Consider the following 13,610-nt stretch of genomic DNA (forward strand, 5'->3'; position numbering starts at 1 on the left):
GGTCATTAGTAGGTATAAACAGCTCATTAACTCCATAATTATGGTTTGATAATTTAGTGCTATAAAAAGCGGAACCATGTATTCGACAGTTACATCTGAATCACTTATAAAAGGGAGGTAAATGAACAGCATAGGTAAGACAATTCTGAGCTGAGATTCTGTCATTTTCTAATATTCTTCATCTGTTGTTCACTACTCCCCACTGATTTAAGCATCGGAGGGTCTCCGTCGGACATAATTTCGATCAGTGAAGATTTCTTTTGCAGGTACTCTTCTTCGATGATGGGCGCAATAGGGGATTGGCCGCAACAGATTGACGCATCAGGAAGGGGCAAGGATACAAACAACCATGTCAAAAATCAGAGCTCAACATTCTCAGGATCAGCAAGGCAGTCTTCCTGCTGGAAAGATGTTCCTCCCCCACTTCTAGTGGCAGAGCCCAGTTCTTCGCATCTTGTAGTGACTACGGATATGCAAATTGCTGCACTTATATAGCAAATAAAAGTATTAACGGAGGTGGTCCAAAGCCTCCAATAGCAACAAACTCAGTAGCAGTAGCTGTCGGCAGAAAAGCCGGTAGCTCAGTCAATGCCATCTAAGCACAGCCGCCGTCCACCACGGCGTTCATCCTCCTCATCTCCAGCATGACGACCGTCTCAACACTCTCACCGAGATGGACAACTGCATTCTCGGCATTCCCATCGTGTCACCCATCATTCGCGGCGTTCTTCCTCTCCTTCTCGTGCACATAGTATTGGGAAGGGGAAAAGGTCGCGGACGCCTTCTGCTTCTCCATCTTCAAGCTCTTCATGGGGTTCTACCTCTGGTTTTTCTCGGCAATGATAGTTCGATGATTATGAACGCAAGTTCAAGGAGATCGACCGCCAACTTGCTCGTCTTCAGATGGAAGGTCGAAAGTCCTCGAACCACTACGACTTCCACACTGTCCAGCCTCTCTCTCAGCATATCCTAGACGAACCGATTCCATCTCAGTTCAAGATACCACAGATGAAGCCATACGATGGCTCCACCAACCCGATAGACTATTTGGAGAGTTATAAGGCTCTCATGATGATTTAGAGGGCAACCGACGTCCTCTTATGCATCGACTTCCCGACGACTATTCGGAAAGCTGCTCGAGCCTGGTATTTCGGGCTTCAGTTGGGAAGCATTAACTCCTTCAAACAGCTCGAGCATTCTTTCGTGGCCCACTTCAGTACTAGCTGAAGGATACCACGGATATCAAACAATCTCTCCTCTATTAAGCAAGGTGAGACAGAGACATTGAGAGATTTTGTGGCTCGATTTAATACGGCCATACTTAAGGTCAGGGACTTCAATGAAGATATGGCTATATCGATCATGAAGAGGGATCTGAGGGGATCCAGATTCATGTATTCTCTAGACAAAACTCTCTCTCGGACCTATGCTGAACTTTTAGAGTGCGTGTACAAGTATATTCGCGTAGATGAAGCTGCTTTTGACCGACGTCAGACGGAAAGAAAAGATCAAAAGAAGAAACAAAGAAAAGTGGAGCTTCGACCAAATCAAGTCGGTTAATTACCAGTAAGCGAGATTCACCTCGACGACAGAGTTCGAAGCTGAATAGCTATGGCAGGTATGACTCTTGTACTTCTCTTTCTTCTCTCCGTGCGCAGATTCTGATGGAGATTGAAAGAGAGGAGTATCTAAGACACCCCCCACCGATGAAAGCACCACCGAGGAGCCGTGACAGGAAGAAGTACTGTCGGTTCTATCGTGATCATGATTACGATACCAAACAGTGCATCCAGCTCAGGGATGAGATAGAGGTCCTGATTCGACAAAGCTACCTTGAAAAATTTTGATGAGATCGTCCGACTCAACCTCCCACCGACCAACAACCTCAGACACAAGCTGGAGAGATAATTAACAATCGTCCAATGGTGGGAGTAATCAACATGATCTCCGGGTGATCGAAGAATTGGAGGGCAACTTCTGAAGAAGCATCGGTTAAGAAATGATGACTCGATAATGTAATTATTTTTTTGAAAGAAGATATTCGAAAAATTCAAACTTTCCGTGATGATGCTGTCGTTGTTTCGACGGTGATAGCAAATTATGATGTAAAAAAATTTTTAGTTGATAATAGAAGCTCAACAGATATTCTGTTTTACTCGATTTTCTTTCGAATGCAACCACCGACTGATCAACTCAGGAGAGTCTCAACGCCATTAGTCGGTTTCACTGGAGATGCAGTTACCATGTAAGAAAAAATTACTCTCCCACTAACTGTCGGAACAGATCTATGACAGAGTACGGTTCTCTTAACATTCATGATTGTCCGAGTTCCTTCGGCTTATAATGCCATACTCGGACGATCTGGACTTAATGCCCTGAGAGCAGTAGTCTCAACATATCATCTATTGGTCTGATTTCCAACAAGAAACAGAGTCGGAGAGATACGTGGAGATCAACAACTTGTCCGACATTATTTTTTGATCTCCACACAGAATAATCAACCTAAAGACTCTTTGTCTGTTGATAAATTGGACCAAAGAGAAAATGAAGAAAGGGATGAATCAGTCGAGCAATTGATTTTTATCCCATTAAAAGAAGAAGATCTTGAGAAGACGATCCAAATTAGATCGTAGTTGCCTGATCCGGAGCGGCAACAACTAATAAATTTATGAAGAGTAAACATCGATATTTTTGCTTGGTCAGCTACTGATATGCCAGGTATTTCTCTGGAGATAATAACCCATCGGCTAAATATTGATCCAAAAATTAGACCGATGAGACAAAAGAAAATGCCTTTTGCTCCTGAAAGGCAGAAAGTCATCGATGAAGAAGTCGACAAGCTCCTCGCAGCTGGCTTCATCAGAGAAGCTAATTATCCCGATTGGCTCGTCAATGTAGAGATGGTGAGAAAAATCAATAAAAAATAGAGAATCTGTATCGACTATACAATTTAAATAAAGTCTGTCCGAAGGACAGTTTTTTTTTATCAAAAATTGATCAACTAGTTGATGCGACTTTAGAACACCGACTCTTGAGCTTCATGGATACCTTTGCAGGCTATAATCAGATTCAGATGGCATCTAAAGATAGAGCACATAGCCTTCGTAACTGACAAAGGTATCTACTGTTATAAAGTAATACCTTTCGATTTAAAAAATATCGAAGCTACTTATCAATGGCTAGTCAACAAAATATTCAAGACACAAATTGAGTAAAATATAGAAGTCTACATGGATGATATATTGATAAAAAGCCCTCAAACTACTCATCATGTTCAGAATCTAGAAGAAGCCTTCAACACACTTCGACGACATCAGATGAAGTTAAATCCGACTAAATGTGCATTTGGGATAACTTCTAAAAATTTCTTAGAATTTTTTGTATCACAGTGAGGAATCGAAGCCAATTTCGAAAAAATATAGGCTATCATCAATATGAAGCATCCAAATTTCAAGAAAGAGATACAACAACTTAATGAAAGAATCGCTGCACTCAGTCGATTCATATCAAGGTCGGCAGAAAGATGTTTGTCCTTCTTCAAGATCTTGAGACAAACAAAAAATTTTACATGGTCAGACGAGTGCCGACAATCCTTTGAAGATCTAAAAAGATATCTGACATCTCCACTGTTATTTACAAAACCAAAGGTCGGAGAAATTTTGTATCTTTATTTGGTAACTTCAACAGAAGCAGTTAGTTCGGTACTCATCTAAGAGGATAAAAATCAAATTCAATGACCTATTTATTAGACCAGCAAGGTGCTTCACAATGTCGAAATAAGATATTTAAGGGTAGAGAGGATGATCTACATCCTAATCATATCATCACAACGACTTTGCCCATACTTCCAAGCATATCCCATTATCGTCTTGACAGATCAGTCATTGAAGATGATTTTATACCGACCTGATACTTCAGGTCGAATGATAAAATGGATAATAAAACTCAGCGAGTTTGATATCTAATATCGTCCATGTCCATCGATAAAGGCACAAGTTTTGACCGACTTCATCGCCGAGTGTATTATACCAGACAATAATCCTGAGGATGAATCCAACGATAAAATAAAGCAAGTTGCAACTCTCGGGTCTGACTTAGCATCAGTGTGAGTGTTATATATTGATGGAGCATCCAATGCACAGGACAGTGGAGCTGGTCTCATCCTCACCAATTTCGAAAGAATTTTAACTGAATATGTCCTTCGATTCAATTTCAAAACTTCAAATAATCAAGCCGAGTATGAAGTACTCCTAGCTGGCTTGAAGATTGCCAAGAAACTTGACATCGACAGTCTGAAGGTTTTCACCGACTCATAATTGATTATCGGGCAGGTTAAGGGCGAATTTGAAGTCCGAGTCCCTATTATGATAAAGTATCTTCAAAAGGTGAGAGATCTTATATCGATCCTAAAATATTTTGAGATCTCTCACATCCCAAGAACAAAAAATACTCGAACCGATGCACTTTTCCGACTTGCAACTACATCATTCAACTCACTAGGTAGGACATTCGTCGAATGTCTTGAATAGCTGAGTATTGATAAAGTCAAAGAAGTACTACAACTCAATGATGCACCAAGCTGGATGGACCCGATCATCCAGTATTTGATTGATAGAACTCTACCAACATATCCTTTAGAAGCTAAATGACTCAGATGGACAGTCTCGCAATATATTTTGATGAATGGCTAACTTTATAAAAGGTCATTCTCTCTTCCTTTACTGAAGTACTTGAGACCAGCAGATGTTGACCACGCACTCAGAGAAGTTCACGAAGAAATTTATGAAAATCACTTGGGGGACAAATCTTTGGCTTACAAAGTCTTACGACAAGGATATTATTGGCCCACTATGAAAAAAGATGCAGCTGAACTTGTTCGAAGATGTGAACCATATCAAAAATATACAAATATACAATATCAATCAGTTAGTCAGCTGACATCAATTATTGCATCATGATCCTTCGTACAATAGAGAATTGACATACTTGATCCTTTTTCTCCGACATCTAATCAGAGAAAATTTATAGTAATTGCTATTGATTACTTCACCAAATAGGTGAAAGCTGAACCTCTGGCACAGATCACTGAAAGTAAGATGGAAGACTTTATTCAGAAGTCAATCATATACAGATTCGATCTACCATATACCATCATCATTGACATAGTCGATAATTCGACAATCAGAACTTCAAAGAGTTCTGTGCAAAATTTTATATTACGCACAAACTCACATCAGTCGGTCATCCATAATCCAACGATGAAGTGAAAGTGATAAACCGAACAATCTTGCATGGACGTAAAATCAGACTGAATGAAGCTAAAGGTCTCGAGGTAGAAGAGCTGTATCTGATCCTATGGGCATACCGAACAACTCCTTGTATACCAACGAAAGAATCACCATTCAATCTGTCTTATGAAATAGAAGTGATGATCCCACTTAAGATCGAACTACCATCAGCAATGGTGGAACAATATAATGAGTTGAGCAATTTAGAATGTCGGAGAACCGATTTAGACTTACTTTCAGAAGTCCGACAGCAAGCTCAAGTTCGGATGGCAGCATATCGATAAAGAGTAGCTCGGTATTATAACGCAACAGTTAAGCCGAAGATCTTCCATCCAGAAGACCTTGTCCTAAGGAAAGCAGAAGTTTCAAGATCTCTGGATCAGAAAAAAATATTTTCAAATTGGGAAAGACCTTACAGAATAACCGAGATACTTCAACCGGACATATATCGGCTAGAAACTCTTGACGAAAAATTATTTCATGGATCTGAAATGTCGATAATTTGAAGATGTATTATCAATAAAGTTATTTATATGTACAATGTTCAGAATGAAACATTGAATTTCAGATTTATGAAAGCTTTGACCAACTACAAAATGATAGTAGATCGATGAATAAACAATTGATTCTTATCAACTATATCTCAATTTTCACTATAAAAATCGATACACCGACTGTATCTCGATGCCGACTATATTTCAATTTTTTACTGTAAAAACTAACTCTAGTCGAATAATTACTTATACCGACTTAGTTTTAACTAAGCGGAATACTATGCCAATACGATCCCGATCGAATTGAAAATATATCGATTTGACTATGATCGATTGAAGGATATTCGGCTTACCACCATTTATCAAATATCTAGACATACCGACTTGACTACAGTCAGTCTATGGATGTTCGGCTTATCACCATCCATCTAAATACCTAAAAGATAAGGTATGTCAATCGATATTCGACTAATGGACAAATTCTATAGTAATTACTGAATGTTTGACTCATCGATCGATATTCGGTTGTCCGACTATAATTCTACAACATTGAAAGTACACAATAAGAAAGAGCTTATACTTGAAAAATTTTTTCTTTTCATTCATTGAAGGAAAAGTTACAAAATTGGACCCAATATCTGATTACAAAATTTATCTGATTACAAAAAGAAAAGAAAATGCTACACCGATCACCAGTCATTGTCTTCATCTTGCTCCGACACAGCTTCGACAGTTGGAGCAGGTTCTGATGCAATCGATGCATCATCTTCCGTCGGCACGGTGCCCTCTTCAGCAGCTTCATCTCCCGAATCAAGAGGAATGATGCTGCTCAAGTCCAAGGCTAGGTACAATTTCTCGATCACATCTCGATCGTTCTCGTACCCGACACAGTAAGAAGCATATCCGCCTTTGAGAATTTTTTTCTTGAATTTTTTAGAATTTTTGAAGTTCTCGATGGCCAGACTCAGGGCTTCCCTCGCTGACTCTACTTCAGCTCATGCAGAGGCCGACTCAGCATCGACTAGTGCCAGTCTTTTCAAGGTGGCCCGATGCCTTCCACGCTCTGCTTCAAGTTCATCAATGCATCCATCCCTTTCTCTTTGGAGCCGATGGATGGAATGCTTCTTACTCTTGATTCGAGATTTCAGGGATGTGATGTTTTGATGAGTCGACTCAAGATCGGCTTTGGAGGACTGAAGGTCAGCTGTTAGATGGGAGACTTCTTCCTGAAGCTTTGCCTTCCGTTTGATTGCTGTCTGAAGTTGTTCGAGGATAGTAGTCTTCTCAGCATTAGCAGCCGACACCTTGTCCATCCAGGATCGACGAAAGTCAGCGATCTTTCGATACCCGCTCTCTAGAGTTTGCATATCGTGTGTCCACTAAAAATAGAAGACAAGTCAAGTCAAATCAGATAAAAAAAAGAGAGAAAGAAATGTCGGAAGATTACCCCAAGTATCATTAGGTAAAAAGAAGAGAACATCTCGGCCACCATCTGGCTCTTCCTATTCTTCCTATCGATCAGGAGAAGGGCAGCTTCAATGAGTCGCTTGGCCAATGCCAGATTGGCAAAGGCCGACTCACCTTCGGAGATCCTGATGTCGAAAAGTGTTGGAAGGCCCGCAGACTGTCCATCATCGGCTGAAGTCATCGGTGCCTTCCCCCAATCTCCAGTCGGCGATCGAGCGCTTGAGACCATCAAAAGTCAGTGCTCGACTGCACCCGATAACATTCCGCTGGAGGAACAGCTGGCGCAGCCACAAACTGCTCGGGTTTGGCCGCGACTCTCACTCCGATCCGAACCTCTACTGATAGAGCCACCGATGGTACTGCTGTAGCTCCATTATCTTCTGCCGTCCCATCTTCAGTAAACGGCACCTCAGGAAGCATTGTCGGGGCCAACAACGCCAAGCTTGGCTCGAGAACTGTCTCCGATGGAAGGTCAGATTCCCTCGTCGATACTGACAGAGTGACAACCCGACTCTTCTTCGACGGTCGAGAGGGTCTAGCTTCAACTATTGCTTTCTTCTTGGCAGCGTGCGAGCAGATATCGACAACCGATACTCATGCCCTTGGCTACATAGCTACAATCAGAACAAAGAGATCAGTATAAAGTTTAGAAACAGATAAGAAAAATAAAGTGACCAACTATGTTATACCTAAAGAAGTGACTGAACTAAGTCCGACATCGTAGAGAGCTTGTTCGGTCATCAGCTCTCATTGTGGTGGAACTGCTATGTCTTTCAGTCGGAGGAAGTCTTCTCAATCATCTGCTTCTATCCGACTATTCTCGTTGGAGCCAGTTCTTGGATTATTCCAGCACGAAGGAAAGCCCCAGAGAAAAGAAGAAGAGACAAAGAAAATTTGGTTTTTCCATCCATGAATGGATGATGGAAGATTTGTGATAAAAGAAAGGCCTTTTCTCGGATTGAAGAACCACCAACCCTTGACCTTCGGATGAGGACGAAGGATGAAGAAAGATCGTAAGAGAGAAGGACAAGGTTCGATCGGGATAAGCCGACACAACAAGATGAAACTGATGATCAGTCGGACGGAGTTCGGAGCCAGCTGAGCAGGACAAAGGCCATAGTAATTAAGAAGATTTTGGACAAACTCTGGAATCGAGAATCGAAGACCGACCTGAAGATCCTCGACATATAATGCAACTTGACCCGGAGGAGGAGAATTCACCCGATCGTCCAGACCAGGAGCAGAAAGCTGATACTGCTCCAGGATACGATACTGTTCTCGAAGCCGATCAACATTGGGCCCAGATAAGAAAGAAACTTTCGTTTTCATATCTAAAAGAGAATCGTCGATCGGATTCTCCAACTGACTATCCTGAGAAGAAGAAGCTTTTTTACTAGCCATAAAAAATGAAGAACTAAGAAGAGAAAAAGAAAACCCTAAAGGGAGGAAAAAAAACCCTAAAGAGAAAGACAAGGAAACTCAACCTGAAGCCAAAGGATTGTGCGAGAAACAAGACCCGGGAGCTCCTAGTACTGAGATAATCTTCCGACAGAACCTTCTGTTGCAAAGAAGCGACAAATGCAAAAGTGAAATTCAGATAAAAGTGACTTTATATATAGGACCCCCCAATGGTCTGGATAAAATCAGGATCTCTTCAGATGTCGACACGTGGTAACATCGAGACCGATCATCAATTGGACCGTTCGACACATCTGCTCCCAAATCACGCCACCTTACTATTATTCGTATAAACAGCTCAGGGCCAATGACATTTGGATACATGGCCAAGATCTGTTAGTCAGAATCAAATCGTCCAAATTTTTTGGGCACCGAATTGTCTTTCTGAAACGATAGCCCAATGATGATTTCACAACTATCGAAACAACAAAATAGCTAGAGATCTCTTGTATTTTATAAAGTCATTAATACCAGCAGTCAAGTTGGGGCTCGAGGCCGTACGTGACAACTCTCTTCATCCAACGTGATAGACCACATGACAATATACACGTCAGACCACCTTGAACTTGAGAGTGGGGGGCAACTGTTTGGATAATTCAACCAACCCCCAACTCCGACTCTACATCAGCCTTATAAACATAATACTCTGGCTAACAATCAGTTGATTGACTGATAGTCGGCTATTATCAACCAACAACGGATAACTTGATTAATCTCCGATCGAAGACCATTGATATATCAGAGTTACCAACTGATGCTCACTCGGATCTACTGATATATAGTCAGCTTATTTTCTCACAATCACATAAGGTTGGAATGTGCGAAACCTACGTATCTAACTATTAAATGGTTATCAAATACGTGTCACGGTCATTAGTGGGTATAAATAGCCCGTTAACTCCATCATTATGGTCTGATAATTTAGTACCATAAAAAACGAGACCATGTGCTCGATGGTTACATCTGAATCACTTATAAAAAAGAGGTAAATGAACAGTATGAATAAGATAATTCTGAGCTGAGATTCTGCTATTTTTAAATATTCTTTATCTGCTATTCACTACTCTTCACTGACTTAAGCATCGGAGGATTTTCGTCAGATACAATTTCGATCAATGAGAATTTTTTTTGTAGATGCTCTTCTCCGATGATGGGTACAATAAAAGATTGGCCGTAACAAGGCCAAAAAACCAATTTGACATCAGGGTCTAAGTTCTGCATCACTTTAAATGCACCTTTAGCTAATAATCAAATGTTTGGTATTTTTCACATCTGTCAGGCACCAGGAAGATTAGCTTTTTTTCTTTTTTTGAGAAGAAAGGCGCTTAAAATTTAGTTAGCCATGTTGAATGCGATTCTGTCCAGAGGAGAGTCATTATGTAAATATTTCAAGTAGATTTGACTCCCTATTGATTCATTGATCATTGCTGTGAATTTTTATTTCGTTGAAACTGTAATCATGCATGTGAATATCATAGTACAATTCATAAATTGTGTTTATCTGACCCCAAGCAACTATAGTCCTGACATCTGACCTTGCCAAGGCAAACATTCCATCCAATAATACAACGAAAGATGCAAGGAACGTCCATAAAATATATTCAAGTGAAAATTGCTCATTTGGGATAGTTTTAGCAGATCAACCATCAATCAGTATATGAATATTCAAACAAACCAATTCTTTATATCTCCTTTCATATATTATGATCATCCGTATTTATTGGATATAATAAAAGGTTTAAGAACAGATCAAACTAATGGTGCTCATATTATTTCATATGACAATCCACAGAGAACTAGAAAGAAGTTGATGACATTTGCACGTGCAAAGTGCATGCACACGTATGAAAATGTTCATACTTAGAACATTTGTTGTCAATTACAACAGGTGTTTTTTTTTTTTTTTTGCCAAAAAGGGAGGATAAGCCCATCCCATTTATTTATTTAAATGTCAGAAAAGTATACAGCATAATATTGCCTACAGCCGAGATGGCTAAGGTGAAAACTTTAAAACCTGCAAATTTTCAGTAAGAAAATCCGTTTGTACTTATTTTGTTGATGTGAAAAAATATAGGATTTTGTCAAAACCTGTAATTTTCTGTCCAGAACCCGTGTTAACCTACCTGCTATGCTGTCAACTACAACCGTTAACATACCATTTATACATGGCCACATCAAACTTTGAAAATTGAAAAGAAAAAATTGATTTTGCCACAAATGATGATATTACAAAAATAGTTTGATGTAATCATGGCCATCCATACTTTCTCATGCTCTAATCTGTTTTTATATATAATTATTTTTTTATAAAGATTTGAAACCTATTGATGCCACAAAACGTAGCTTAGGCGTGAATTCATAATCTAGACCACTTTTTTGTTTTTGTCCCGATGTTCTTTTCTTTTCTTTTCATCTTTAACTAGTGAGAAGTGACAATGTATTGGACCAAGTAAACATGGGGATCTGAGATTTTTTTTTTTTTTTTATTAAGGAAAAAAAAAGCTATCATGTTGACAAATAATACGTGCATATCCTGCTTTCTTCGTTCCATCAATTTTTGAATGCAGGAATCCTGCAGTCAAGCACGTGCGCTGTAGGAACATGCAAAGCAAATTGAGTTTCACATTTATAGTAGCTTTATTAGCACCAACTGCATGCTAGTCATATGGAAAAGCTTTATGATTTATCAATCAAAAGTAGTGATGTTGAGATAGGTTCTTTGTAAGGTTTTACGTTCTTAGCCGTCCCATTCTGTTTCTATGAGAAAATAAAATTAGAATGGAGTTGAAACTTCAAAACCCGTAGGAAAGGAAAGAAGAAGAAAAAAAAAAAAAGAAGATGGAAAAAAAAAATGAAAAAAAAGAAGAAAAATGAAAGAAAAAAATTTACAAGAAAAAGAAAGGAAAGGAAGAAAGAAGAAAAAGAAAAAAGAACGAAAAGAGTGACGAAAAGAAAGGAAAAAACAGAAAGTAGAAAAAGAAGAAAGAAAAAAGAAAGAAAAGAGAAAAAAATGGAAGAGAGATGGTGGATATTTAGCAGGATGCATAATTGAGATGGCTATCCAGACGGGATGGAACAACAGGGTGTCCTATTCTATGGAGATACCAGGATATCTTCATCCTATGAGACTTAAAATCTTGATTCTTTATTTTTTTTATTTATTTATCAATATATTTCTTGACCATGACTTGCACATACAAGAGTTTAAATATCCCCTATTCTCTTCTTAAGGGTTATACAATGATGATATACTTTGTCTAGAAGTGTCAGAGAAAATTCAAAAAAAAAAAACTCAATATTTTATTTAATCTTATTTTTAATTTTATCTTTTAAATATTTTAATTTTTTTTATTATAATGATTTTAATTTTTGACAATTTGGTTCTTAATTATCAATGATCACGTGTATTTAATTTAATTTTTATTTTTTGATCGTTGGACTTTGCATTAAAATATTTTGACCATTAGACTCTTTATTAAAGATCTTAATGGATCAATAAATGCCCCAATGGTTATAAACAGTCATAATGGTCATATTAGTTGACGATAAAAAAAAAAAAAAAAAAAACCTTTTGGGAGCTAATCCTATAAGCTATTTAAGAGCATTCGAATCTTCTTTTTTCAATGATTTTCTCTCTTCAATTATAATATTTTTTTTCTCTTTATTTTCTTGAATGCTGAAAGAGTCTTCATCAACTTCTTCCACGGTCGTACTCGCAGATGGAAAATTTTGATCATATTTTGAGATGATTTTTTTAGATATTCTTGTATGAGAAACGAGAATACACCTTAAGACAGTATCTAATATGCTTCTGAATTTGATCTTTTTGATTTTTAAGTTTTCTATAATTCATTTACAATTTTATAATAAAAATTTTTATTAGTCTTCTTCTTTCACATCCGATTTTTTAAATATTGTTCCAACAGCAAGAGTGGGCTTGCATTGCCTCAGGTGCAGTTAACCAAGCTTCCTATTTTCTTGCCATATCCTTGAAATCTCCGCATATATATGCACGTTACCTTTTGAAGTTTTTCTTCACTCAAATCTTGATAATTTGTCCATGTCCCTAAGTCATCCAGCCTTCATCGCCAGAGCTACTTGACCAAATCTCCACGTTGCCCACAAGATATCATATTTAACCAAGAGTTGTTGGAAGTATATTCTCAAGATCCCATGCCCACCAGCACTAGAAAGCATTTTTTAAGAAGGTAGTGGTTGAAGAGGAGATAATTCACCAAACACTTGTTACAATAATTTATGGTATTCTGGTTACATATATCAAATTTGATTTTGGCTTACATTCCACCTTCCCCGCGACTGATGCTGTGGTAAAACTGCCTATCATGTACTCGATTTGTACTTATCTTGATGTGGGGCGGGACAGATAGAGTCTCTGATTGGATCAAGCTATGAAAATCCTTATATATATATATATATATATATAAACTATTATGTTGGCAGAAAAAAAGTTAATGGAATAAACATGTGATGATTGCATTTTAGCGGTGTGCCTGTTATATATATTCTTTATAATATCCTAATGTTAGTGCATGTTTTTTTTTCTAATCACACCTCTAATTGAAAAGACAGGTTAGGTAATTGCATGTTTGACTAATGACAGGACAAGATACAGATTTTACAAAAACAAAGGACAGTAAATACGCATTAGTTTCACATGTGTTTAGGATAACATTTTACAAAAATAAAAGACAGTAAATATGCATTAGTTTCCAATAGCTTTAGGCACGTGGCACCTAGAGTGTATACTGTATACCACATAAATCCTCCAGTCCTACCACATCCGACCTTAAAATGGGTGTTACCTCCAAGATGCCAGATAACCGTGAAGCATATGCTAAGTTTAGATATTGTGTTGCTTGGACTCATAAGTAGAATTGACAAG

The sequence above is a fragment of the Elaeis guineensis genome, chromosome 6, assembly GCF_000442705.2.
Source record: "Elaeis guineensis isolate ETL-2024a chromosome 6, EG11, whole genome shotgun sequence".
NCBI classification, from domain to species: domain Eukaryota; kingdom Viridiplantae; phylum Streptophyta; class Magnoliopsida; order Arecales; family Arecaceae; genus Elaeis; species Elaeis guineensis.